General features: G+C 33.2%; 1 protein-coding gene across 2 annotated transcripts in view; it reads left to right on the top strand.

Moving 5' to 3' along the window:
• The window catches only part of LOC119066258 (excitatory amino acid transporter 1), a 29,597-nt gene continuing 16,102 nt past the window's right edge, over nucleotides 1-13,495 (top strand). The window contains exon 1 of one of the 2 annotated variants that reach the window (XM_037168609.1): nucleotides 1-266. The gene's annotated coding sequence lies outside the window, so the exon portion shown is untranslated. Of the gene's footprint in view, nucleotides 267-11,220; nucleotides 11,515-13,495 lie in introns of those variants that run through there. The other variant, XM_037168610.1, reaches the window with a different exon arrangement.

Below are 13,495 nucleotides of genomic sequence, written 5' to 3'. Positions count from 1 at the left end.
TTGATGAAGTACTCGCTTTCGGATGTTGAGTGTTGTGGGGATTTAGTAAGTTTAGTATATAGCGATTCGCAGTTGGAAACGTTTGTCAACTGGATGCGTTTTGTTTTCAAAAAAAAGTAATTAAAACAGAAGAAAAAATTCGCTGAGTGAATTAAGTTAATTTTTTGGATTTTTTTCGTGATTTATTGACGGCACTTGCAAAGTGTATCCGAGTGTGGTGAATTAAGACTAAACAAAGTTGCGATTTAAATTCGATTCGAATTACAGTAAGTAGAAAATATTTACGTTTCCTTACGCATTTAAGTTAAGGACATTTTCTCGTTCAATATTTGAAATTTTTAACTGAATTGGAAGAAAATCTGTGTGAAAATGTTTTACGGTAGAGCTAAGACTGCAAAGATTGGTATAATAGAATTGGTTCGATTGACTGAATCTTTTCAGCAAAAATATAAATTAAAGAAATTCATTGAAGAAATTAATTGAATTTTTTCTAAATTAATTTCTTTCCATTCAATTCATAATTGAACAGCAAATTTGCCACATTTTCTTTAGTGCAAACAGCAGAAAAGCGATTTTATTTTTAATTTCAGTTTTGTCAATGAACTAGTCATTTGTGTGATAAAGTGACTCTGTTTTAAGGTTTGCAATTCATTTGTGTGAGACTATATGCGAATATCCACGTAGAAAGAACTCTGTATATTTACGATGTAATATGTTCTTAAATGCGAAATTGAATGCGAACACAACGTTACATACAATCATTGCAAAATGGTATAATATAACCAGACTTGTTGCTCGCGTATTTTTTTTTTTTTTTATGATGAGGTGGTTTCGGTTTGGAACACTTTTCGGTAGACATGTAGACTTCTATGTATAAATTTAGGACGTTCAGCCGAATGCAAATGAATACATATCTATACGTATAATGCGCAACAAATGTTTGCAAGGAAGAACGTGAGCTAAAAAACGAAATTGTATATGATGTAGCATTGTGCATTTATATGTAAGCCCAATGTTAAATCCATTGGTAATAAAAATGTTCAAATGAAAATATAGGTACGGTTATACACAGCCAGTATACATGAACAATACGAGGCATTAAATAGTCGGAAGTATTAACCGTGACTTTATACATAAAAATATTATACGGATCGTCCCGTACTAAATGAACTATTGTGACACCTGTTTATGCACATCTTCTTCAATCTGATACAATTTAATTTTCGTTTTGTTTTGTGATTTTTTTTACATTTTTTTGTGTTAGACGAGCGATTATTGAATATTTAAACTTGCTTCGTTGATTTGCATTCCGCTCGCACTTTAGATGATAAATAAATCTGTATTATAGATACAACACGACTGACGATAATTTGGCATAAATTATAATAAATTAAATTGTAAATAGGCAGACAGTTTTGATTTATAAATGTTAATTTCAACTCTCTTTTTTATGCGCGAAGTTTTAATATAGCCAAAAAAAACATTTACTGTCAATAAGTACGCTGTTACGTCCGTGTCACTTCTAACATTCAGTCTCAAGAACTATTTTCGTAGCAAAATTTTCCATAATTTTTTGTGTGATTGGAGACAAATTACCAAGGCAGTGAAGAAGAAGAAAAAAGGAAGAACGAACAAATCGACCTGTTGGAATGAACTAAAATCTATAGGTGGTCCATTTCTTCAATTTTAGGTGAAACAAGTTTCCAAGTTTTTTTTTGTTCTTTTTGAAACTTTCGTACCTTATGAATACCATTTTTTTCTGAAGGAATACATTTCGATTGGACAATAAAATGTGTTGTAGAAAAATATCTGCTGTTCATGGTTATGGTCTGAACAAATAAAATTTGAACAATCTACACGAAAGCAGTTTAAAGTGGTATTCGTCGATGATAATATTAGCATTTCTTTTAAGCAGATTATGGAGAATTTTATTCGCTTTTTTGTTCCTCCTCCAAAAACCTATTCCATTGTTATCGCTGCAGAAATAACGTAACATTTTCCCAAGCCCAACGGAATTTATTTATTTTTTGGATTTATTGTTTGTGGCAAGCAATACCGCTATTTTCACATTCAAGAGATTAACTAATCGAATCCGTCTACGTACTTTGAACATAATAAACGTGATGGACGGAACATTTTTTTTATTGCTGAGCTTCTCAGAACGATTTTTATTCTGTGAATTGTTTTTCCAAATTCGGTTATTTTTTTGATTTTGTTTATTCCATATCTGCGTATTTGTGAAATTTTTGATGCCAACTGAATTTTTAATTTTCAAAAATGAGTCAGATTCTTAGAGTTTGCGCTGCTACATTTACCAAAGCTGATATTCAAGAAACTTTTTTTTACTTTAATTAACCAATTTGCCAAATTTTGATGACAATATACTAATAAATTCAGAGACCTATTTCTGTCAATCTTTCATAAATGGCAAGCGTACCGACCAATTACGATTAAATTTGTCTTTTTTTTGGTTAAAGTAAAATCAACTCAATTAAAGTTATTACTTGGTTACAGTTAGAGGCAGTGAAATATAAGCATGAATTTTCTTCAGCTGATCTACACATTTAATCAAAATTGTAATTGCATATACGGTTTTACCACTTAGTCTGGTGCGAGTTGTCCTTTCGCTCATATTGAATGTAAAAAGCGATTTTATGGGTGATTATCGTAGGTGCGTCGGCCACGAGCTCGAATCGCAATGTTGCCAAGCTGTCATCGACCTGGTTTGGGTTAGGGAGCCGCCGTCAGCTAAAACTTCTTTCGGCTCTATAAAATTGAATTTTGATCAGAATTGAGTGTGAAAAAAATCTTGTGTTCATTGAACGTTTCTGCATACGAGAAAAATATAAGTGCTTGAAAAAATATGCAGGTGGCGCTGTAATTCAAGATGGCGCCCATCAATACAAAAAAATGTGCAAATCTGGAAAATACGAGAAATGCTTTTTTTAAAGTAATTAATGTTTTTTATTTTTAACATAAAATAGACACAATTCGGAATAATTTCGCCCATGGAACCATGTCAAAAATATTTCATTTTATATTTTTAAATAAATTTTCAAATATCAAAATTTCATAGAGCGAAAAGAAGTGTTAGGCAACGGCGGCCCCCTAGACCAAACCAGGCCGATCCCAGCTTGGCAACATCGCGACTTGAGTTACTGGTCGATCCATCTACGATAATCAACCATAATATCGCTTTTTACATTCAATATGAGCGAAACGGCTTTTTTGGACAACTCGCACTTGACTAACTACCAAAAGTGTGTGTGTAGCAGCTTCAACGGTATAAACAAGTACAAACACTTTTGATTGTATGGATAGTTGGATTAGCTGAAAAACATCTAAAGTAAATTTATGAAAATTCACTGCCTCTGACTGTAGCATTCTACAGTTTTAATTGTTCTAGACATGTTGTCAGCACAAGAAGCGTAAAAATAGTCGTTTCACTTACACGTGAAAAATTAGTATCATGAATCGGTGATAAAATTTCCAAATTATCGATATCTAGCGAACGTTTTATCGATAGTCGATAAGTATCGACTGATAATCTAATTATCAGTTGATATTTATTGAATTATCAGTCAGATTTACGAATTATCAGTCAGATTTAACGATTATTAGTCGATATCTACCGACTATCAGTAAATATTTACCGATTATCGAAAGAACATTCGATTGATATTGACTTTTTTTAAATATCGATAATCGAACTTTGCGAGCTTTCAGTCGAAATGAATTATCGAACCTGCCTACGTGTAGAATTGAAGAAGCGTACAGATACTACTATGCTATGTGGTGAAATACGTCTGGAACAAATAAAGCGAAAGAAACAAACGAAACACACGAAAAGTAAAAACTTATGATGTTGTTCGTTTAGTGTTTGATGAAAAATCTTTCAATCCATTAGTTTTATTGTAAGTTTTGCTGTTCTATCGTTAATCGACCGTTGGTACAAAACTGTATTCTATCTGGAAAATAAACTGATTGGAAGGTTGGCGTTATGTAATATGAGTAAATCAAGAAATTTAAACGACAGAGCTATAGCTCTCTCCTGCACATAAATTGTTCACGTAAAGTGACCTAATTGAAGCAAAGACGCTGCTTCGACCTCGGCGGTAAGTAACGGGTCTAGGTAGGCTAGCGTGATCTAGCCATCGTCAGTGGTTTTCACTGGCTCTTTCCCAAGACAGCAGTAAACTTTATGCTTAGTTTCCTCTTACTCCGTTCACGCTCCGTTTCGCTAAACCACACCTCTTTTTTATTGTTTAAAACGGAAACGGAGTGTAAACGGCGCGGCGTAAGAGGAAATCAAGCATTATGCTTAAACGATTGTTTTAAAATTTACTTAATCGTTTGCCATCTACTGATGGAAGTTCGGACAACTTTCAAAAGCTGCTCTGAAATACAGATCCGATGCAGCAAATTGAGGTAAAATGAAAATAGTTCACAAATCAAATTAAGAACACATGTACATGTATAACATTAGAACTCTAGTCACAGCTCATCTCATTTTCGTTGTCGGTAAGTACATGACTAGCCATAAATGAAAGGTTAAAAATTCTCAGAAAATTGGTCAGAAAAATATAGCAGAGGAAACTTTACCCATTAGAAAACCAATAGTTTTTAGTTCCCGGAAAATTTCAAAGAGAGAATATTATCTAGGAAAATATATCAGAAATGCGACTTTTAAATTCCACATTTTTATGTAAATAGTAAATGCCAAATCTTCTTCAATCATTTTACAAAGACGAAAGCTTTCAATGGAATTTAACATTAATATTACGAATGCATAAATTGAAAAGACAGTAAACGGAGTAAATGTTGTGACAACCAATTTTGTATATTATATTTAATTGAAGAGAAATTCTTTGAAAATAACACTAAGACGTTAAAATATTCCGTTACAGCTTTTAGCAAGGACTAACATGTTATAATATTGCACGGACATCGTTCAATCATAATTTTATTTTTTATATTTCTCCGTATCAGTAAATATCAATCAAAATTTGCATTCGATACTGCCACACTTGCAATAAAATGAATAAAAACAAAACATCAGACGCACTTAATTGAAAGGTTAACAACTAAAAAAGAGACTAAAAGCTAATAAATTCATGGACAATTCGTCGAGTTGTTTTTATTAAATATTGTCAGTTGTAATTCTTCACAAAATAAATTTTATGTTTTCCGTTTTGATGTGCAGATTAAACATAGTCGGGCGAAAAGGGTTGTTGTGGTTTTAGTGCTCTGTTTTTGATCGAATTTCTATCTAACTTATCTTTAGTCACATTTTCAAAAAAACCTCCCATAACATAACATTGCGTAACACTTTGATCCGGAGAAAAAGTCAAAATTATTACGCTCTAAATTCCACCGAGTGAATGTTTGTTCTATATTTCAGTCACGGTTATCTGATGTCAAATCTGACGTAGCTTACATCTAATCTGCAAGAGCAAATTTGTTTTTTTTTTATTTCGCTTAAAAAGCTAATATTGAAATAATGTCTGAACCAAAATAAAATAAAGTGGAAAAAAGTTCTGCTCCGTTGTTCGTCGTTCATGCCCCATCATCAGTCAATCTGTTCCTCAATTTCTACATTTGTTAAATATTTGCATATACTTATTCAAGTATCAATTCATTTCGATAAGCAGAAGGCAGCGTGTAGTCAGAGCGCCGAATATTATGTAGTTGACAAGATTTTTTCAGCTAGGTCAAAATGCAAATATCATCCTGAGAGGTTTCGTTTTGTTATGTTTTCCGTGCCATCGAATTCAAATTATTTCGAGAAATTATTCCACTTCTTTGTTAAGATCACAAGAGAATGGGAAGAGAAATTGTTTTCACCAAGAACTCCGGTCATAAGGTATCTTCTACCTATAAGACTCTATCTGAAATCAAAGTCATTATTCTTCATTGCGACTTGACTATTTCACTCATGACTGAAGGTATACGTGTTTCATGCGTATACATTTATATATTGGAGGAATGGGTAGATAAGCAAATAAATAAGAAATAAATTGACAGTAGAGATTTATTCTGGGTAGATAGGTAGATAGATGATGATTTTTCATTAAAATAAATATTTGTGTATACCACAAAAGCTTTCCCAAAGCATCACCCAGATACAAATCGATTTTTTTTTACTCCTCTCGTCCCACTGTGTATTCATAGTAACAGCTCAGTGAAGAAGAAAAAAAAGCGTCTGTATTATATTGAAGGTATTTGATTTGTTTATTTGATTTCATTTCTCATTTCAGGGAACTCTGAATTGGTAGAGAGATAAAACGTGTGTAATACACTCGAAATACGGTAGTTTTATCATATATAGTCGTCCAATAAAGCTTTTCTGAGTGCCACGTCTATTGTTGGATATATAATTGAATTGATCCCATGACTATCGTTGCCTAGGCATTCGGGTTACGGGATTTATAATTGAAAGCGTATGTAGAAATTGGAGTGTGGTGTTGCGTATGTTTTCATGTTGTGATGCTAAGTATTCATAGCATAGTCGCGAAAGTTTAAACTTTGAATATACGTACGTTTTGTCAGGCAATTATTTTGTGTGGTTGAGAGAATAGCTGCATTTTGCGTTCAAATAAATTTAAACGATATTCAGTTTCAATGGTTCTTTACTAGGAAAATAATTCGTCTTTCCAAGGCTTTCAGCATCTCATTACCAAGTGGTAAGCATATCAATATATCGAATCTTGTACTTCATCAGTTTTAACATTGCGTGTTAAAACTGATGAAGTAAAAGATCTTAGAAACGGCTAGCCATCTGTTTATGCTATAACAAGACCTCATTAGCCCGATCTCATTGCTATACAATGTATACGTAGTATACATAACTCAGATGATAAAGTTTGCAAAACATAATTGTTATCCAACTCGATGCAAACGCTATCATTGTTCAACTCAATGCGCTCCATATTTTTTCCTCGTTTTTAGACATAAATAAAATTGCAACAAGCTCGTTGTAGAAACATTAAATATGAAGATTACGAAAATTGAACAGAAATACATTTCCCCTTTCGCCATTTGTTTACTATTCAGTTCTAATTAGTAACACTTCAATTGTATATTTGTTGGTGTCACCGTTGACATTCTCTTGAGTATAGTGTATGAATACGATAACAACGTATGAACCACATGTAGGATAAGTTGGATGTAGTGGTGAAAATTAGTTTGCCACTTGTGATTTTGTGGCACTATTTTAAAGATAAAGATGTCGTCTTCAAGGCACTCATTGAGCACGTAAGTTATGTTCAATTCAACCGAAACGTTTCTAAGCTGTAGCTACTAGGAGTGGTCGATTCTCTGGGTCGCGTGAGAAAACTGGTCAACAAAAAATTGTAATTGTCCATGTCCATAAACCCCAAAAAACTAGTTTTTAGAGTCGCAAGTCCACGATATCATAATACAATGAAATGAAACTTTCAACAATTTAAAAATTAAATTAAGTTGGCCGATTGTTATGTTTTAATGGCTCATGGCTGTGTGGGTGGCGAAGCTTTTGAATAGACTTTGATCGATTATGTGCTCAAAAATATGCTAAGTAATCTACGCCTCATTGGCTCTGTGAATAATTTCTGAACATCTTGTTGCATTCGAAAAAAACGATTTGTCGCCTTGCCAAAATATCACTGAGAAAGATATTAAAATCAGCCAAAACTTATAATGCAAAATTCTTTCTCGTTGAAATTGTTGTAGTTTCAATGCTCATATCAATGAGAAGACTCGAAACATCAATTTTACTGCTGAATTTATCACCTGTTTTACTCCACCATACTCATTTGCTTATTAACATTTTTGAGGTTGATTATTTGTGTGTTAGAACCAACATACAAATAGTTTCTGTAAATAATTGATTTATAGCCACTTAAGATGCATTACGTTTTATTTAAGTTTTGTATAGTTAATTATTATCAATGTGTTCTCTTCTGTTTTTGTTATGTTAATTGGTGACTGCAAATTTATTGCTGTATCGGCTAGTATATAAAAACATTCCTGCACCGAACTTGTACGTGTGTACTGTACTGTACTATACACAAGTGTGAAGGCGTTGTTAGGAAGAAGAAAAAAACGTTTGCTGTTATTGTATTTACGTTTTATTTGCTATTGATAAATTTATGTGCAACCTTGGAATGATCTTGATTTGCATGTATTTGAGACATTACATAATTGCAGCTGCTCTTATCTCAGTTTCTCAACAAATATAACGAGCAAAAAATTAGCAAAGTGTATGGATGAAGGAGATTCGACAGATTTACTTACATTTTTTTTTAAAAACTTGGTTGGGTAAAATCACAGATAAAACAACAAAAAACAAATCAATAGCAAAAAACAGATTCTTCGATTATACACGTGCGCTAGAACTAGTCCTACGCGCTTCCGTCAATGACAATCTAGAAGTTGTTCTTTTGCACATTTACGAATATTCAATGAAAAAATATTCAATGGAAATTTCCATACATTTTTTTGCCAAGCAACACTCTTAACTTTATCAATTTTCGTCTTCGTTTACATTATTTAATGCGACAGTTGTAGGAAAGGTAATAGCTATTTACGTAATGGTTTTGTACGATTAAATTTAGGAAATTTCGTGAATCGAACGAAGTGAGGCGCACATGCGAGAAGTGACTAAAATCATGAGTATAAAACAGATGCACAAAAAATCTTTATGTAAAGGGTCGAAACAGCTAAAAGGAATATAAAAAATTGTAAATTGCTTTTCCGCTAATTCGAAAGGTTGATTCTATTCGCACGCGCGTGCGAATAGCCATTTCACATTGGATTTGATTATTCGCACTCGCGTACGAACAGCCAAAACAACGAAAATTGGCTATTCGTCTGCAAAAAGGACTGCTTATGGAAAAAAATTTCGCGCGGCGCGAAAATCACATTCGTTTTTTCCATAAGCAGTACTTTTTGCGTACTTATAGCCAATATCCATAAGATTACAAAAGAGTGCAACCAACGGAATAAAACGGCTGTAATTGTAGTTGTAAAACGATTTTGAGTGTGTTGGAATGGTTAACTAAAAAGAAGAGGAGCGAAGTTCTTCTCAAGATAAATCACGACCCTTCGACATCCTAAAGTGTCAGTAGAATAATTTCGAAAGATTTTTTTTTTTGTGTTGAATGTCAATTTTGAGGTTTTGCACGCGCGTGCGAATAGTCTTCTACAGTGTGTGATGGTTATTCACACGCGCGTGCGAACAGTCAAATCCAATGTGAATTCGAAACCTCCGGTGCTGGTGGGAAACGTCTCATTCGTTAAAAAAGTCTTTTACCATGCATTGGGAACAAAGTTTTTCTTAAATGGCGGTGACAATTTTAACAATGGTTAAGAAAATCCAAGGTGTACAGTGTGGAGGTAAGGGCCGCCCATATATTTATCTTGGGAAAATCTATGCAATCAAGGTACTTCAAACAAAAGTTATCAAAGTCAACAGCTACCAAGTAGTACTATTTTGCATGTACCTTATTCAGGATACCATTCATACTTGAAGCTTGAAGTGCGTTGATGTAATAATATAAGGGTGCGTATTATATAACCAATATATAATTATTTGCACATGCATTTGACAGAATTCTACTACGATCATGTGCAGGAGTGTTATTTACGGATGGATGTCTTTTTGTATCAACAGTATAGATAAAACCTTGTTCCTTTACGTTTCTAAACTACTACGTTGTGCGCACAATATGTTGCCGAACTCGCTTCGCTCGTATCAGCAATATCACATCTATTGCGTAAAACAACCCCACTTGGGCACTTAACAGGAAAATAGCTATTGAGGCCGGCTTAAATAATCTATCAAAACAAGTGAAAATGTCGATTAAGATTTACATTTGAAAAAAAGGTGTAAGCAACCACCGATATAGATTAAATTTAAAAAAAGAACATAAACCTTCAATTATCAGATACGCACATATTTGTTTGCTATACAATTTAATCATATTCAATGTCTTATTTTATTATCAGTTGCCCGTCTAATACGAGGTCTGGCATGATAAAGAATTGATCGTTTTGAAAAGAAAAATGCTAAAAACAACTGGTGAAAAGTTTCATTTCCATTTTCATTGAATGTATCGTCGCTACGTTTTCTTTAGACGAACTGTTGCACAAATCCGATTTGAGAGTCTCGTTCATCAATTTCTAGACATGAGAGTCCACCCTATTTTTTATCATTGCATACTATATCGACACGAGCAAACGTAAAAATAGGAATAAATTGTATCACTTTCGGACTCCATTTTAATGCGCTAACCAATGGTAGACAGACAACTCAACGAGTATCTATAAATATAACCGTAATCGCAATCATTAAATAAGTTTGATTACACTTATCACAATATGGAAGCGCGCAAACTGTGGAAGGTGGCTAATATCGTCGATGAGTTGCATAGCCAGTTGAGTGCAAAAATGTTTAGATTTCTCCAGATCGCTCACGTTTTGATAAGCGAAATTGTGTAACATAGAAATGAAAATTTCAATAGCAAAACAGCGATAAGGTTTGAATGTCTCGAGACACATTTATAATTGAAATGTTTGTGGAACAGATAAGTCAGTTTTGTATTTTTGTATGTAAGAACCTTGGCGAGGAACATTTTTCATTTAATGTTTGCCGCGAAATGTGTGCCACACATTTTCAGATTGTGTCTATCAAATGGATGTTGATCAATCACCCTGTGTGGACGTTGTCAATTATGACTCATTATTTAATAAATTTAAATAAACAAAACAAATAAGATATCATCATACTATGAATGACGTCCTCTTCTATTGTTGTTTCGAGCAACACCAAGGGAAAAGATACAGTATCCAAAAATCGATTCAACAAAAAATTGGGGAAATGAAGTAGCGAAAAAATGAACGAAATTCCAATTAATGTCCTAATTTAGGACGACTATCTTTTCTTCATACTATTTCAACCAAGCGTTTATAGCTGAAATTAATATCTGACTGGTTTTTTACTGTCGTTTATGACACCAGTTCCTATTCAATTCTCTGGCGAATGGCTATCCTATAACTAATTAAAACGCTTTTTTCTGCATTCATATGTTAGAAATCCATACAACCGCCCTAAATATAAAACAAAAATTAATGCTGAAATTGCTGCCATCCGGTTAATATACTGATAGCCATGTGAAACCTGAGAGATTAATGTTTGAAATGCTTGGCAAGCATTTCACTAACTTCCTATCAATCAGTTGTATTTTGATCGTCGCTCGGAAAGCTTTATGACAAGTCTGTTGCAAAAAAAAGTCTATATAAAGAGACCAAAATTGTATGTAATCGTGTGGCAGTAAATGAATACCAGTGGAATATACATGAAAAAAGTGGTGAAAGAAATAATGGAACGATTTAATCATTGGAGTGAATTTGTGCTAAATCCATTAGAAAAATGATTAAAATAATTAGTGACAGTATTGGATTAAGTGCTGTATTTTAATTGCAACCATTTTTCAATAAACTCTTAACATTTTACGGATTACCATAAAGCTGAAGGTAATGTTGTCGGCTATGTTTCCTTATTCAAGTTATATCCCTTTTTAAATGACTTTACGAATGACAGAAAATTAGGAAACATAAAACCAACTGAGAAATTATGTCGATAAGAGAAGGTTTAGGACGATTAACTAAAAAAAAGAATCGTCTCCACGCCGTTCCTACGGCATGACTGAGGTCTGTTTAACTGATTTTCTATCAATAAAAAAGGTGGATAGAAATTTGATGAACAATCGGTAGACATTGATGTTCAGTACATCACAGCTTTTTCTTGAGCCAAGCTTTTTCTAATGTATATCTATGGCAAAGAAATGCTTTTGGTGTCAGACTTCTTAAAAACATTTTCCCACCCAAGTTTTCAAAAATCCTAAAAAAAAAATTGGGAAAATTTCGGAAAATGGGTGAAAATCTCGGTAAATGAAGGAAAATTTGGTAGAACATTTTCCCAAAAATAGTCGCTGTAAACAACATTCTAAAGAAATTGACTGAATATCTTTTACTTCATTAATTTTGCCGTCCCTATCGTTAACAGCTGCGAAAATGTGAATGACTAAAAAATCTGTCTAACTTTTATTCACAGCCCGAAGTAAATTTAAATTTTTTTCACGGTTGGAAAACTTCACATTTCTATAATCTGAATACAAATTATGATTATTGAATTTCACACAAAAAGCGTCGCTTCCATCATTTGTACACATGTCGTGATATGAGATCTTCTGTGGGGTTGGATTGACGTTGCATACAGTTAATACAAGTCTTTAAGAAGACAAATTCACATCTTTTACGGTAAATTTCACTTGTTCATTTGTTCAAGTTTTCCAGTGGAATTTAAAGGCGAGGTTAATAGCATGTTTAAAGAGCCTAAAGAAACGCTGAATATTCAGATTCGATGGTGGAGGTGCTGGAGATGATGATATTCTAATTCCGGTCATGCTAAATTGATTTCGACTCCTAATGAAAATCTCGGAAATCAGTAAAATGATTTTTGTAGGTAACAATTATTGCTTTCCATTGCACTTTTAATTTTCACAGTGGACAATTTATTAAAGACAGAATGTTAGGTCAAAGATGAAGTTGATGTGTTTGGAAATTTATGCTTGAACATGACAATTATATGTACAATGGAAAGCCACAATTGTTTACAACAAATCATACTACATTTGAGGTGCTGCCGAGATTTCTACGATCCGACTGAGTCTATTTAGCATGACTTTAGTGCTACCTGTTCCTATAGTAGCCTTAAACTTCTTCAATGAAATATTTTTATCATTATGTAAACAGTCAAGGCAGCTCTTTGAGAGCTGTATTTGAGCTTCTATTTTGACTCGAGGGGCTGAAATCAAAATCGAACAGTCCAACGTTTCAAACCAAAAAATCCGAACGATAATAAACCGTTTATCATGCTTTATCCTGTACATAATATTTATTGCAGTAGCTTTCAGTAGCTTGATATATAACGACCAAACCATATAAAAATGTAATCGACAACAAAACATCTTTACCAACACATTGTGTTATTAAATGAGCGTAAATCGTAGATTGTTTCGATGCAGATAATGTAGCGGATAATAGGCTATAGGCTTACCATAAAATTTAAGCGATAAATCATTTAAGATTGTATATACACACTGTTGGCTTCTGCAGAAGGAAAAAAGTTCTTTCTTCATGTTCAATAAAATCAAAATTACATAGAACTCACATAAAAGCGAACATCTTATGGATAGCCACAAATAATCATTCAATCTTTCACAGACGGCGATCATAACCTGATGATATTAAGTTATCCACCATGAATTATTGAATCTGTTACTTGAAATGATTTAAGTTTTTTTCTTAGACAGATTGAATTGTAATCTTTTACTTCATTTGTTTTAACATGTATTTTGACATATAAGACAAAGTGCCCGTAAAATCTTGAATCGTTGAAAAATTCCTCCATTGTATTTCAGTGACTGACCTTTTAAAATAGTCTTTAGATCCT

This window comes from Bradysia coprophila, chromosome IV, assembly GCF_014529535.1.
Source record: "Bradysia coprophila strain Holo2 chromosome IV, BU_Bcop_v1, whole genome shotgun sequence".
Taxonomy (NCBI): domain Eukaryota; kingdom Metazoa; phylum Arthropoda; class Insecta; order Diptera; family Sciaridae; genus Bradysia; species Bradysia coprophila.
Note: the sequence above shows the minus strand (reverse complement) of the source record. Positions and strands in the feature narration are given on the sequence as shown.